The sequence below is a fragment of the Bidens hawaiensis genome, unplaced genomic scaffold, assembly GCF_021521415.1.
Source record: "Bidens hawaiensis isolate Kalapana, Puna unplaced genomic scaffold, B.hawaiensis_p1.1 tig00042924_1, whole genome shotgun sequence".
Lineage (NCBI taxonomy): Eukaryota > Viridiplantae > Streptophyta > Magnoliopsida > Asterales > Asteraceae > Bidens > Bidens hawaiensis.
In genome coordinates, this window is record NW_027497601.1 from 24,791 (window position 1) to 41,174 (window position 16,384).

At 32.7% G+C, this 16,384-nt stretch overlaps 2 pseudogenes across 1 annotated transcript; both read left to right on the forward strand.

Annotated features, from left to right (window-relative positions):
* Positions 1 to 560: 560 nt before the first annotated feature.
* Positions 561 to 7,734, forward strand: LOC143593906 (DNA (cytosine-5)-methyltransferase CMT2-like; annotated as a pseudogene). Its single transcript, XR_013146220.1, has 20 exons — positions 561 to 749; positions 3,991 to 4,025; positions 4,104 to 4,212; positions 4,291 to 4,395; positions 4,483 to 4,605; positions 4,697 to 4,794; positions 4,847 to 5,048; positions 5,124 to 5,189; positions 5,276 to 5,577; positions 5,648 to 5,714; positions 5,788 to 6,103; positions 6,184 to 6,252; positions 6,327 to 6,413; positions 6,484 to 6,571; positions 6,656 to 6,777; positions 6,846 to 6,944; positions 7,012 to 7,046; positions 7,115 to 7,193; positions 7,279 to 7,382; positions 7,453 to 7,734. The product of XR_013146220.1 is annotated as a DNA (cytosine-5)-methyltransferase CMT2-like (transcript).
* A 6,998-nt stretch (positions 7,735 to 14,732) lies between these two features.
* Positions 14,733 to 15,755, forward strand: LOC143593907 (early nodulin-like protein 3 pseudogene; annotated as a pseudogene).
* The last annotated feature ends 629 nt before the right edge of the window (positions 15,756 to 16,384 follow it).

The following is a 16,384-nucleotide window of genomic DNA, read 5'->3' on the forward strand; positions in this document are numbered from 1 at the left end:
CGTTTAAACTTTGAGCAGAACGTTTAAACATGAACCCTAATCAGAGCTCGATTAAGTGTGTTAATCTGTATTTTCATAATCGATTGATGATTCTAAAGCCTCTTACACATCAATTCGATTGATTAAATCATCAATTTTTGATCAATTTGAAGATTTTTAATGTTCAGTGACGTTCTTTTCAATTTTGGGTTTTGACTTTTGAGATTTCATGCTGTAAGTTGTGATTCGAGTTTAGAAAATTGGATGAGATATATTAAGGAGTTCTGAATTTGGATCGGAATCGATTTTAAATCGATGAATTTGATCGCGAACTACTTTTTGAATTATTTATCAAGCTGCCACTGCATAAAATTGAAATCAATGACCAGCATTGTCGCGTACCTTATATACGATAAGTCATTATTGTATAATAACTCACCCAATATATACATATTATGAAAATTGATTTAAACACTCAAATTTCAACCACTAGTGGTCTCCTCACGTCACTCACACTTGTACTCACTATAATATTTCCCATAATACCCTTTCATTTCACCTTTTCATACACCTCACCGGAGATGGTGGCTAATAATAACAGTGACGCCACCGGAGGCCGACGTTCCCTCAGATCTTCTGATCATCACAAACCTCCGGCAAAAAAGAAGGCTAAGTCTACGTCATATTCCGGTAATGACGTCATTTTAATCGGCGATCCAGTTCCTGACGACGAGGCTCGACGGAGATGGCCGTGGCGGTACGATTGTAAGGTATGACTTCATTTATTTGTAGTTGACTTCACATTGTGTGTCTTTCTTGAATTTAGAATCCAAAATTCAACTCACTACGCTCCTCTTTCTTCAGGCTAAAACCTTCGCTTTGTTTTTTGGATTTTTAAAACCGTCCGGTTTCCTCAATATAATGTCACTTTTGTGAGTTACTAATTCATTGATTATTATATAATTGTTGCAAATGGGTTGGGTCGAAACGGGTCATGGGTCGGAACAGGTTAGGGTCGAAAAAGGAATAGGGTCGGAATGGGTCAATTAAAAAAAAGGGCTGTTTTGATTTGGGTCAGAACGGGTCCGGGTCGGAATGGTTTTAAACAGATTTCGGGTCGGTTTTTTTACGAACGAAGACAACGAGGCGAAACGTTTTAGTTTTCTTACTTTTTTTTGTTTTTGTTTTATATTTTGAGTTATTATTTTTTTATATTAATTTTTTTGAATTTTTTATGAGGGTTTTTATTAAGATAAAAATCTCTCAAAAAAATTCCAAAAAAATAAAAATAAAATAAATTAATAACTCAAAATATAAATAAAAAATCGAAAAAAGTAAAAAAACTAAAATGATTCCTCCTTCGTCCTCGTTCATAAAAAAACGCGAGAAATTAACCGAAACCGAAAAGTCGACGAAAACGAAACAAAAAACCAAAACTTAATTGAATTGATGTTAACCGAAAAAAAATCAAAACGAAACTAAAAAACTAAAACCGAACAGAAATGAAACTGAAAAACCCCGACCAAAATGAAACAAAAAACCGAAAACGAATCCGAAATCTACATGTCCAGTGTGAAAACTCAAAAGAAACCGAAACCCAACCCGTCCGGTGCGAAAAATCGTGTCGGCACGAAACCTCATCCGAGCCAAAACCTAAAGCGATCTCGTTCCAATCCAAACCCGTTTCAACCCGAACCTGCCACTTTTCCTTAAGACACTAACCCACATCGATCCATATCTTTAAATTTGTTGACCCATTTTGACCCGAAAATAAGAATGTGGAATTTCAAGTGACCCATTTAGTTAAAACCTATGACCCAAACCGACCCATATAATTTTTAAAACAACCCAAATTGACCCATTTGAAATGGTTTGGGTCAAGATTGCCACCACTATTATATAATTTTTGAGTTACATATATATTAAACTAGTATTTTAACCCCCGCATTGCGGGGGTGGGGTAAAACCGTAACCAAAGGAATTATTTAGATGGCAGTACCGGGTTGACCGGTATACCCACGAGTATTCCTTCACCTCTTATAACCCAACTTGAAATTGAGTTACTTCATCACCAACAACCACAAAATCCTATCATCTACGACTGCGACACCACCTCTAGCATCACAGGCAACCTTTCTTAGAACCGAATTTGAGACTATACAACTCAAGCCCAAATAAACTAATCCTTTTTAACAAAACCAACAGACTTCTCTCAGGCATTACATCTAACACCTAGAGGACAACACTACCACAAATGCAAATCCCCTCCAAAACCTTCCAAACACAACCTGTTACACAAATCAAAATTATGGGATTAACTCATATCAACCCGTTGCAAAGGGGTTTAACTCAGATTTTTATATTAAAATTACCTTAACACCCTTCAAATACTTCCGTTGCTGATCACCTGTTTCCTAAACCGTCTTCCCCAAAATCTTGATTGTTGGGTCTCTAACTTTCGACATTACTGTAACTTTACTCGATTATTGTGTCTTGATTGATTGATGAACGTTGAATGCTTTGTCATGGAATTGTAATTTTTAAACAAAGACAGTGGGTGAGTTCTTTTTCATATCTGGACCTCTACATATACATAAACAAAAAAATACCAAAGATCCATTCTTCACAAAAGTGTAAAAATAAACATATGAGAGATAGAGTGGGGTACAACCACTAAAGGAAGAAGTACAAAAAGTACTACACAATAAACTTGTTAAGCAGAAGGTACAACTGGTAATGCACACTTTTAGTTGAAAATGTATATATATAAACTAGCTATTATTCCCCGTATTACAATTTTTTGTTTCTAATATTTATATATTTTTTTTGGATTTTAATTTTATATACGTAAGGGAGTTAATAATATATACTTAAGGTTTGATGATAAAAGAGTTTCACAAATAAATGAGATGTTATGACACGTTTAAAAGGTATATGGGTTTGGTGAGACCCATGACTCGCTTATTTTTTTATCATAACATTGTTTCCTAATTATAAATAATGTTTTTTTTAAATAGATATTAATATTTAGTATATTCCTATTTTATTGGATTTTCATATCAAATATTTGGTGAGATTAATTTTTAATTTAATGAAATGTTGTAATCCGTTTAAGGGCTATCTGGGTTTGGTGAGACCCATACCCATGAATTCGGGTCAAATGCATGAGAAACTTGCATTTACAAATAAAGCAATCTGGTGACTTGAGAGAAGGTGATGAGCAACCAGAGAGCTTTTAAAGGTTTCGTATATATATATATATATTTAAGATACGACTCTTATAAATTACTAAATGTAAAAAATTAAATAATTAAAATCTAGAATGACGGTTCAGATTGTTTTTATTTTATTTTTATTACATGCAAAATCAAAACGGAACTGTAAGTTTGTGTTTTTGTTCAAAAACATAAAACCAAACCGTTGTTTTTTTTTGTTTCGGTTCTTTTGGTTTGTTTTTTTCGGTTTTATGCCCATCCCTACTTTTTGGTTTTTGGAGTAAGATTACACGCTCAATTGTACTTTAACAACTACCTTCATCTTCAATGACCAAGATGATATGATTGTATTAGTCTTGAATTATTGAGTTTTTGTTGAAATCTAAAATGAATCATTGACAAGTACTATGATAGAAACCCAAGATTTGATTGATTAAAATAAACAAGAACAAGGATAGTAGGCCTGATTCGAGATAGCAATTCTGCAAATACAAGGTTAACAAACCCTAATATTTTTAATACATAAACATGGATATCTTGTAAACCCGAACAAGGACATATATATATAAACTTAATTTCCTAATAACTACTGCATTTATTCTCTAAACCTTAGTTCTTCATCTTCCAACTACCCTTCTTCGTCATTAATTGCATTGACCCATTTGATTTGGCCTCTTGACCCACCCTTATCGAGCTGGGTATGTATCATACTAGCTGCTGCAGCTTAACTAAAGTTCTGTTTTGTTTACTTGTAACGATTAATCTGATTAATTGCCACGTGTCTGGAATCATGCAGGGACTCAAAAGGAATGGTTTTGGCCCAAAAATCAAGTTAGTAATCAACTAATCACTCTACTCATGTAAATAATCTCATTTTCAGACATGTTAATTGATTTTATAATGATGCAGGGACAATGATGACGACGATGACATTTTGGTTTTGAATGTGAAATGTCATTATCTACAAGCTAAGATTGAGTGTCATGTCTTTGATCTTGGTGATTGTGCAACCGTGAAGGTAACGTTTACCCTCTTCTTCTTCCACAGTTTCACTTGTCTAGTTTGATAACTATGATTTGTTAATATGTTCATACAGGGTGAAGGGGACCATGATCACGTTGGTAGGATAATTGAATTCTTTAAAACAAATGATAATGAAGACTTTTTTCGAGTTCAATGGTTTTTTAGAGCTGAAGATACGGTGAGGATACCTCGAATACGTTTTATATTTTATGCTAAATTAGTGCTTGCAACGAGTAAACCAACTCTTTTTCAACAATTTATTCAGGTAATAAAAGATGCATCATCATCATCTAATGACAAGAGGCGGTTGTTCTATTCCACCTTAATGAATGACAATGCATTAGATTGCATTATTTCAAAAGTCAAAGTAGTCAAAGTACAACCTGGTGTATGTTCAACACTTCAACCCTTCTATTTAATTATTTTTCCCCAACATATCTTCTGGTGGCATTGTGGTTTCAAATCTTGTTATTTGGCAGGTAAATTTGAAGTTTATTCCCACATGTGATTATTATTATGACATGAAATACAACATAGATTACTCCACATTTTCTACAATAAAAGACGGTAACCAGTCCTGATTTTATTTCATACTTTTAGTGGCAACCGGAATTCCATCTGACATTTTTGTATAATTGCTGTTTGTCCTCATGTGACAACAATAAGGAGAAAATCAACAGTAATGAAAGCATTGACAATAATTCAACAACAATAACTAACCTTAAACTACAAAAGATAGAGTTGACAGTATTAGATATGTACTCCGGGTGTGGTGGAATGTCAACAGGATTGCATTTTGGAGCAAAATTATCCGGCGTAGATCTATCCACAGTAAGATTTGACACATTAATTTTGTTTTATTCCAATCTGTCGTAATATCTATAAGGAAATTATCAATGTTTATAGAAATGGGCAGTAGATGCAAATGAAGATGCGTGTGAAAGCTTGAGGTTAAACCATCCAGAGACACAAGTAAGTAACATACTAACATTTCATCTTTTCTGAATTAGTTTTCATGAAATCATTTTCATTTACTGACTGACATTCTTGCTTTACAGATAAGAAATGAATCTGCTAATGACTTTCTAGATCTTATAAAGGAGTGGGACAAGCTCTGCAAGAAGTATCCAGTCAAGAAGAAAACGCAACGTCACAGTACCCTGTTGGTTGAACCATCGGATTATGCCATACCCTCAAAAGAACATAATATTGTTCCCAAAGGTGAATATGAAGTTGAAAAACTGGTTGATGTATGTTACAGTGAACTCAATCGAACTAGTAAGCGTGGCCTCAAATTTAAGGTTCGTTGGGTTGGATAAGGTCCAAGTGATGACACATGGGAGCCAATTGAGGAGTTAAGGTAATCTTTATTGTATGTTATATTCAATTATGCTAACATTTTATTCAAACTTAATTCATTTTCTGCTCAGTAAATGCAACGACAAGATCCGTGAGGTCGTCCAGAAGGGAATCAAGGAACACATATTGCCTCGCCCAGTATGATTTTATGGTAACAATTTTTTAATGGTAATGGAAAATGAAAATAGTTATTATTGTGTTTATGTTACAGGGTGATGTTGGTTTGATTTGCGGTGGTCCTCCATGTCAAGGAATAAGTGGTTATAATCGCCATAGAAATCTGGAATCGCCTTTGGATGATGAAAGGAATTACCAAATTGTGGTGTTCATGGAAATTATTAACTTTTTGAAACCCAGGTATATCCTGATGGAAAATGTGGTTGACATTTTGAGGCTTGCAAATGGTTGCCTGGCAAGATATGCAATAAGCTGTTTGGTTCGTGATTATTATCAAGTAAGGCTTGGGATTATGGCAGCTGGTTGTTATGGTCTCCCGTGTGTTCTTGTGGGGCGCTAATGCTGACGAGGCAAGTATTTTTATATATTTTTTAATCTTTTTCTTACCATAAACAAAAAGGTTTAAACCTTTCATGATTCTACCATGCAGAATTTGCCGCTGTTTCCACTACCTACTCATGATGTGGTCTTCAAATACGGGGGAGCAAGTGGGTTTGAGGTGTGAATTGTTTGTTCATTGTTTATACTTCAAGTTCAAGATTATTATTTTACTAATTTGTTTCTAAATTACAGCGTAATATTGTTGCTTACGATGAAGGGCAATTACCTAAGCTTGAGAAATGCATTTATCTTAAAGATGCCATATCCGATCTTCCACCGGTCTCTCTCTCTCTCTCTGGACACATACAAACTGTTGCTTGCATACTAATATTTAACCTTTTTCATGAAGGTAACAAACAGTGAAATTCGTTATAAGATGAAGTACACGAGTCCTCAAGAAACCGAGTTCCAAAAGTTTATTAGAGCTACCAAGTCAGGTTAATTCAGAAATCTTTTACTTGGTTATGTGCATAATTTAAGGAAACTTGATGGGAAATTTACCTTTTACTTGTGACCTATAGATATGGATGGAATTGTTTCTGGAAGTTTGAGTGGAGTAGAGAAGCGTTTTCTACATGATCACCGACCTTTACTGTTAAACGAGGATAACTATTTACGAGTTTGCCGAATCCCAAAAAGAAAGGTCATAAGTTTATTTACACCTTTAACTGATTTTGTACTTTATTTTTCCTAAAATCTCATTTATTTCAGGGAGCTAATTTTAGAGATCTCCCTGGTATTGTTTCTGATGATAATAATGCTGTAAGCAGGACATCTGAGCCGGAACTCATGCCATCTGGAAAACATTGGGTACTGCAATTTCTGCCAAAGTCATGAAAAAGAATATGTGATTTATTTTTCTAATTTATTTATGTAGGTACCGGATTATGCGACAAATTTTAGGCATAATAAGAGGCAAGTGATTTTCTGTACCCTTTGTTTTTAATTATAAAATCCTGTTCCTTTCATGTTCTCTTATGAAATACCAGATCTTTTGCACGCTTATGGTGGGATGAGACAGTTTCCACAGTACTTTGTACGCCAAATTTTCGTGCTGAGGTATCTTTACTGTAACTATGGCATTGTCACATATCCATTTTTAGGGGGATTTTATAACTTCTAAGTTGTATTTTATATTTATCAGGCAATGTTACATCCAGAACAAGATAGGGTCCTAACTATTCGTGAGAATGCAAGATTGCAAGGGTTTCCCGACTATTATGCATTTAGTGGTAGTGTGAAAGAAAGGTATGTCTTGGTTATTAACTTATTATCAATCAGAGGGATCATTTTTAAAATTTTTTGTTGTTTGTTGAAGATACCGGCAAGTGGGTAACGCTGTAGCAGTTCCAGTGGAACGTGCATTGGGTTATACATTGGGAATGGCACTGCAAAAGTTGACCGGAGATGAACCTCTGATCACTCTTCCACCAAAGTTTGCACATTCTACAACTGCTGACTTGTTGCAGGCCAGATTAGCAACTGACTCTTAATCACCCTCATTTTGGTTCTATAGATTGGGAATTTTGTATCTGTAGTATGGTATCTGTTTTGTGCTATTGTATGTATTGGGCTGCCTAGATGGAGGCTTCTTCCATTGACCCTGAAACTCACTAGTCAATGGTGGCTTTTCATTTTGAGCTTTATATAAATATGCGTAGTGCTTATTAGATAAGAGTTACAACAGTGAGATAAGCGGCTACAAAATCGCTTTATCTATTATAGTTAAACAAAAGAAAAAGTTCGTGCTTATTTGGTTCTCATAACTCTATTTAAAGTTGATTATGTATAATTGTACATGTAGTGCTTGAATGCACTTTTGGCTGCTTTGAGCATCCGTGGCAGACATCTTGAAACAGTCCAAAAACAACACCGGAACACGATCATATTACTGATTATTTTGAACCAACTGTTTTTTCAGTACTGGTTCAGAGATCAAACTGTCGTTTGGTATAATTTAATTTACCTAAAGCCAAAGAGAAATTTGAAATAACATTTATATAAGTTAGGAAGTGAGGTGTGCATGGCTTTTTCAAGACGATTCTGATTTCGGGCACCTAGGAACATAAAGGGTTCTAGGAAGTGAAGTCTATAAGTCATGGTGGTCCCAAGGGGGCACCACCCTTTGATGGGGTCTAAGTGGTTACGAGCTCATTGCTTGGATTTGCATGGTTGATGAAAAGTTGCATGTAAATTATCTTCGATGGTAATTAAGACTAGTAGCAAGTGGGATTAATAGTAAGGTTGCTACTTATCATTAGCAAATTGATCATTAGTGGAAGTAACTTAGCACTATAATAACTCTACTTGGTAGCAAATTTGCTACTCATTAGTATAGCAAATTACCCATTAATGCAAAGTTACTTCTTACTAGTAGTAACTTAGCTCTATAACAGCTATGCCTAGTAGCAAATGGTGGTAACTGAGATTAGTATCAACTTTCTGATGAAGTTTCTACTGAGGTTTTCAATAACACAATTGATAACTGTAAGAAGTACGTTGTAACAACCAGCTATCATATATTTCAAGAGTAGTAGCAATGTTTCAACTTAATTCTTGTGATGGTTCAATCCTTACCTATAAAAGGGATTGTTTGGTTTGTTTAAACAAATGATTTTTAGAACTTCATTTTTCACATAGAATGCATTGTATTTCTTTGTAAAACTATGTCTTATCCGGTTTTGGATTCCCTACACTCTTAACTTGATAGTGGTATAATGCAAGATTCAAATAGCTATCCGAGGATATTGGGAATACGAAACCTACACAATTGTAAATATACTGAAGATCCATGATTGTACATCCGTTTAGGGCCTTACACCCATGATCAAAGATCATTAGTTATTGCTAAGTCTAGTCAATAGTTTGTTAAGTTACCTAGAAACTAATTATGGTTAAGATACGAGTTAAAAATTTGTTAAATGTGTATAATATTCTCTTCCTCAAACTAGGTTAAGAAGCAATTTAAACAATCTGTTAGCGACATTAATATACACAAATTGAAATTATAATAAACCCATACAAAATTATGAACCAAATAAAATCCAAACCTTGTATGTACACTCAAAAACCGAAAATATTTATGTTACAATGTTTTGTTAATTGGCCAATTGCGTATTACTATGCACAGACACATCGGGATCGAAGTATTAGATTCATTAAACTTTTTGACTATGAAACTAAAACAACTCGATCATTAATATTAATATATTGGGAATGAATAATTATTATATAACGGTTCATATCTTTGCGTTAAAACGAGATATGCAGCTACAAAATCACTTTTATGTATTATATATAGTTAAAAAAAAAGTCTGTGTTTATTCGGTTCCCATAACTCTCTATTTAAAGTTGGTTATGTATAATTGTATATGTATATAATATATTTTGGGAAGAATCAAATAAAAAAGGGTGAGTGATATAGTGCTTCAAATGCACTTTTGGCTGCTTTAAGCATCCGTAGCAGACATGCTGGAAACAGTCCAAAAACAACACCTGAACACGAACAAATGAACCCTCAGTTTTGAACCGGCTGCACTATTTTTTTCCTTTTTAGTTTTGGTTGAACTGATGGTATCGGTTCAGATGTCGAACTGAGTTTGGTGAGGTCTTACTCACTGAAAAACCACCGATCTATACTTTGATTTATGAGATTGTGATATGTTAGTGATTTTAGTGTCATCGATGTCGTTTGGTTAATTTAATTTACTTAATCGCAAAGAAGAAAGATGAATAAACTTTATATGAGTTAGGACGTGTGATGTATACGCTCTGTCAAAACAATTCTTATTTCGGGCACCTGGAACCTGTAGGATTATAGGAAGTGAAGCCTATAAACCATTGGGTCCCAAGGGGGCACAACCCGTTGATGTGGTCCAAGGGGTTATGAGCTCATAATTTAAATTTGTATGGTTGATAAAAAATTGCATGAAAATGATCTTTAATGGTAACTAAGACTAGCAACGGAGTGAGATTAGTAGTAAGGCTACTACTTATCTAGTAACAAATTGATACTGATAAGTTACTACTAACTAGTAATAACTTAGCTCTAAAATAGCTATACTTATAGTAGCAAATTAGTAATTTAGCTTTATAATAATTATACCTAGCGGCAAATATGCACAATAGTAATTGAGATAAGTAGTAACTTTATGATGAAATATTTATTGAGGTTTTCGATGACAAAACCGATGACTGTAAGAAGTTGTAAGTTGTAACCACTAACTATTGTACATTTTAAGAAGATTAGCCTTGTTACAACTTAATTGTTGTGATGGTTCAATCTTTACCTATAAAAGGAAGTTGTTTGATATGTTTAAACAAATGATTTTTAGAACTTAGTTTTCACACATAATACATTGTATTTTTTTGCAAAACTTTATGGATTGTGTACACTCGAAGAACGTTAACATGATTGCACGGTTGAGAATAGCTATCCAAGGTTATTAGGAATATGCTACCAACTCAAACTGTAGATATTCTGAAGATCCATGATCGTATATCCGTTTAGGGCCTTACTTTAGCATGGTTAATTAATTAGATTGAAGATCATTGATGGCTTACTGATGATCCATGATCAAAAGATCGTTAGTTATGATTAAGTTAGTAGTCAACAATATGTTAAGTTAGCTAAAAACAAGTTATGATTAAGTTAGGATGGTCAAATTATTATACAAAGGATAACAAAAATAATAAGAAGTATGAGAAGACATAAATAATTGATATATGCCAAGTGGGGACCAAAAGAAAAAGGGTATAGAGGTAATTATACATATTTTCTCTCTCCACATGCAAGGCACATGTTGATACCCCCATCATTTTAGAACGCTTATAACTTTTTCATATGATATTTTTTTTAAAAAAAATTATCATAATAACAAGCGTTTTTTTATCTTTAATATGAGTATGATTTTTGTTATATAAAATTTAAAACAAAAATCACTTCATTGTGTCTTTTCGCACACCATTGTGTCTTTTTTTTGTCATTATGTCTTTTCGCACACCATTGTGTCTTTTCGCTTATCATTGTGTCCCTTTTCGTCATTGTATCTTTTCGCACACCACTGTGTTTTTTTCGTCATTGTGTCTTTTCGCACACCATTGTGTCTTTTTTCGTTATTGTGTCTTTTTTCGTCATTGTGTCTTTTTGCACACCATTGTGTCCTTTCGCACATCATTGTCTTTTTTCGTCATTATGTCTTTTCGCACACCATTGTGTCTTTTCACACACCATTGTGTCTTTTCGCTTATCATTGTGTCTTTTTTCGTCATTGTGTTTTTTCGTCATTGTGTCTATTCGAACACCATTGTGTCTTTTCGCTTATCATTGTGTCTTTTTTCGTCATTGTGTCTTTCAACTCATCATTATGTTTTTTTAAATACTAATAACACCGTTGTGTAATAGGAAAAAATGAAAAAATAATGATAAAATAACAACAAATTATGTCATATATACAAAATGATTAATACATGTTACACAATAACTTGAAACGTAAAACACAATGGTGAATACGTATAACATAATAACAAAAAACGTAAGACACAATGGTTAATACGTATAACACAATAACCTAAAACGTAAGACACAATGGTGAATATATATAACACAATGACTTGAAACATAAAACACAATGGAAATAATATATTACACAATGACTTGAACTTAATATACAATGAACGCAATACTATTTTTCTCAAATTAAATGAATTTGTCATATGTCAATCCGAATAAAAGACAATGAACGTATTACACAATGACTAAAAGTTAATGACGAACAAAACGACACAATGACATCATCTTTGTTTTAATATTTGTCTTTAATATGAGTATCAATTGAAAAATATAATGATCAAAATCTATAATGCAATTCATATAAAAACTCAACTAAAAGACGCAATGAACAAAAAAAAAACAATTAAAAAAACTCATTAATTTTATATTTTATTTTTATATAACAATATGATACTCATATTAAAGATAAAAATACGATTATTATTATGGTGATTTTTTTTAAAAAAAATAATGTTGTATGAAAAAGTTATGGACATTTTAAAATGAAGGGGAATTGACATGTGTCTTGCATGTGGAGAGAGAAAGTCAACAAAGGTTGGTTATTACCTTCATGCCCTTTCCATCAATTTTTATTTATTAAATTAATCTCAGCCATTCAAATATAAAATCAATGGACTGGATTCCTTCTCACCCTTCTCATTTTTATTGTCATTTGTATTTTAACTTTACCCATAATCTATGAACAATACTCTCTTCCCCAAACTAGGTTTTATAGTTGTCTATACGCAATTTAACTAATATGTTACTGACACTAATACACAAATTGAAAGTGGTAATAAACCCATACAAAATTATGAACCAAAGGAAAATCCAAACCTTGCATGTACACTTAAAAATCAAAAATATTTATGTTACAACTTACAAATCAACCCGTTAAAACCAAAAGATGTGCACATACCAAAAGGTTATGACCAATATTTAACCACAATTTAACTAATATGTTAGTGACACTAATACACAAATTGAAAGTACCGTAATAAACCCATACAAAATCATGAACCAAAGGAAAATCCAAATCTTGCATGTACACTTAAAAATTGAAAATATTTATGTTACAACTTACAAATCAACCCGTTAAAACCGAAAGATGTGCACATACCAAAAGGTTGTGACCAATATTTAACCACAAAATAATTTTCTTTTGTTAATTGGCTAATTGCATATTAGTATACACACACGTTGGGAAGTATTATATATGTGAATGCTTCTACTCAATTAGAAGACTTGTTTGGTTCAAGGAGCTTGAAGCTTTTAAGTATGGATAAAAAGCTTAAAGCTACTACCAGTAGTGTTTAAAAAGAGCTGCAAGCTTTTAGTATTTTAATTTACTTAAATAATCTTCCAAAATAAATACATTTACTATTATTGTTTTTAGTTAAGGACTACTCCATAGAATATTAACCAACTTTGAAAGTTTTTCCAATCAGGTCACTGATAAAAACTTTTGTTTCAATCAGGTCATTGAACTTTCATTTTTGTTCCAATCCTATATATTTTACCTGGATAGCAGGTAATCTAGGTTTTTTTTTTAATTTTTCAATGTTTTTACTTTGCATAATAACTTTTAAGGTTTGCGAAAATTAGTAAAAATGCGAAATATAATTTTAAAATTCCGAAAATTTGCAAAAAGAGTTCGAAAACTTGAGGTTCGAATTAGAACGGTTCAAGGTCGGAACGGGTCAAAACGGGTTTCGGGTCAGTTTTTTTTAAACCAACGAATCAACGCGTTTTCAACACGTTACAACTCGTTTTAACAGTAAAAGCTCGTTTAAGCGATTTTTTTCAGTTCGTTTCAGCACTTAACAGCTCGTTTAAGCGATTTTTCAGTTCGTTTAAGCACCTAACAGCTCGTTTAAGCAATTTTTAAGTTCGTTTCAGCACCTAACAGCTCGTACGAGCGACTTTTCAGTTCGTTTCAGCACCTAACAACTCGTTTAAGCGATTTTTAAGTCGTTTAAGTGATAATCGCTTAAACGAGCTGTTAAGTGCTGAAACGAACTGAAAAGTCGCTTAAATGAGCTGTTAGGTGCTGAAACGAACTGAAAAGTCGCTTAAACGAGCTGTTAGGTGCTGAAACGAACTTAAAAATCGCTTAAACGAGCTGTTAGGTGCTGAAACGAACTGGAAAAATCACTTAAACGAGCTGTAACGTGTTGAAAACGCGCTGATTCGTTGGTAAAAAAAAAAAACTGACCCGAAACCCGTTTGACCCGTTCTAACCCGAACCTCAAGTTTCCGAACTCTTTTTGCAAATTTTCAGAATTTTAAAATTATATTTCGCATTTTTACTAGCTTTCGCAACTTAAAAGTTATTATGCAAAATAAAAACATTGAAAAATTAAAAAAATACCTAGATTACCTGCTATTCAGGTAAAATATATAGGATTAGAACAAACATGAAAGTTCAATGACCTGATTGAAACAAAAGTTTTTATCAGTGACCTGATTGGAACAGCTTTCAAAGTTGTTACTATTTTATGGAGTAATCCCTTTTAGTTATGCCTATTTTAGTAATTTTATATATTTTATAAAAGCTCTAGCAATTCTGCCAAATATTTAAATATATCTAAAAACTACAGCTTTCAACTAGTTTTGTCAAACATACCTAACGTTTAAACTATACCGGTTCGTATCTTTGCGTTACAGTCAGTGTAACCATTACTACACTTGTTTAATTTTTTCTTTTTCGAGATCTTTTCATTTGAAGATAATTAACTTTGTTAATTTCAAACGGTCAAAAAAATAATAATAACATCCTGATTAATAAAAATCACACCAGCTATATTCGAGACAATTAAGGAAAAATCTTAAATTTGAATTACAAATTAATTTACCAACATAATTGGCATTAAATGATCAACAAATTATTATAAAAAAACGTGACTTCAATTCCAACTCATTTCCAACCTATTAATCTCCATGCAACGGTAACTTTACTTGCATCTCCTATAAATATCTTTCAACTTTAACCCACAATTACATTCACTTCTCCCTTCTCATCTTTCTTTTAATTAAGTTTTTTTTAACACACACATATATTGAAGCTCGCTACAATCTTGGGTTTGCTGGTCACAGGGTTCATTGGGTCTTGTTCCGGTTACACATTCCATGTAGGTGGCAAAGATGGCTGGGTTCATGACCCTCATGAGAGCTACAATCACTGGGCTGAACGAAACCGGTTTCAAGTCAACGATACACTAGGTTATTAATCTCTCCCACTCTCTCTACATATCAATATTCTCTCTACATATGCACATGTTATGTACGTGCATAATTTGATTTGAGTCGGTTTTGGGCTAAAACCAAATAAAAATAAAATATAACTTTTGAAAACTTTTAGCCTAAAATTTTTTGTTAATTAAATAATTATTATTATTCATTTAGATTAAATTATTTGTTTTACATATTTAATACATCCTTATTGTTAAATTATTTAAATAAAAACAAACATCTAAAAAATGTAAATTCAGCTTGGCTCGGGTTTTTTGATTTTTATTTTGCACGCTAAACCAAAACCTTAAGTTCGGTTTTAACAATAACATAAATCTAAAACATCAGTTTTTTTCAGTTTCATACACATGTGTTTACAGTTTGTTTACATTTTAATGTATTATTCTTATGCAGTTTTCAAATACAAGAAAGGGTTGGATTCAGTTTTAGTAGTGAACGAAGAAGTTTACAACAAGTGCAACACAACAAACCCTATACAAACCCTAAATGATGAAAACCCTATATTCAAGTTCACAAGATCGGGTCCATTCTTCTTCATCAGCGGTCACAACGACAAATGCGAGAATGGTGAGAAGCTGATCGTCGTAGTTATGGCTGTCCGGCATCACAAAATCGTGAACTCCAGTACTACTGCTCCACCCGCACCATCACCGGCATTGGCACCCGAGCTAGCGCCATCAGCAACGTTACAAACTGCTGATGGAAAGATAGTACAGGCTCCTGCACCGGCTCCAGCGAATTCTGGTGCTGCATACATTGGTTCTGGAGGTTTTCTTGGATTGATTTGGGGTTTGGGTTTGAGTTTGATTTTGATTTAGGGTTTCTTCTCTCAGTCTATGGGTAGGATTTGGTTTTTATTTTATGCTTTTAAGGTTGTAATCAATCGGATTGTATCTCTTAATTATTCAATTTGTTGGTTTTATGTTCTAAGATTTATTGGTAATTCTTGTTGATATTTAATTATATGCATTACATTTTTATCTATTAACAAAAATTACATTATTTTTATAAGATATGAAAATAGAAAATTTCATTTGAAAAAATGTAAAATTGATGATAAAAATTAATTATCAAGAGAAGTTGAACAATTAAATAATTTAGTTACATTTTATAACGATTAAGCCCTTACCTAAATTATTTAGGGTAATTTGTGTTGCACTTGTTGTAAGCTTCTTCGTTCTCTACTAAAACTGAATCCAAGCCTTTCTTGTACTTGAAAACTGCATTAGAATAATACATTAAAATGCAAACAAACTGTAAACACATAATGGGATAAATTATTTAATAAATTGGTAGTTTATGTTGATGTTAGCAAATCTTCAAAATTATTTATTTCAAATCCACAAATTATTAATAGTTTTATAAAATGAATATAAACGGTATTTAATATGATGCAAGGTATAATTCATTCAAAAGTCATTCAAAAATATTGTTGGTTAATTTTTTT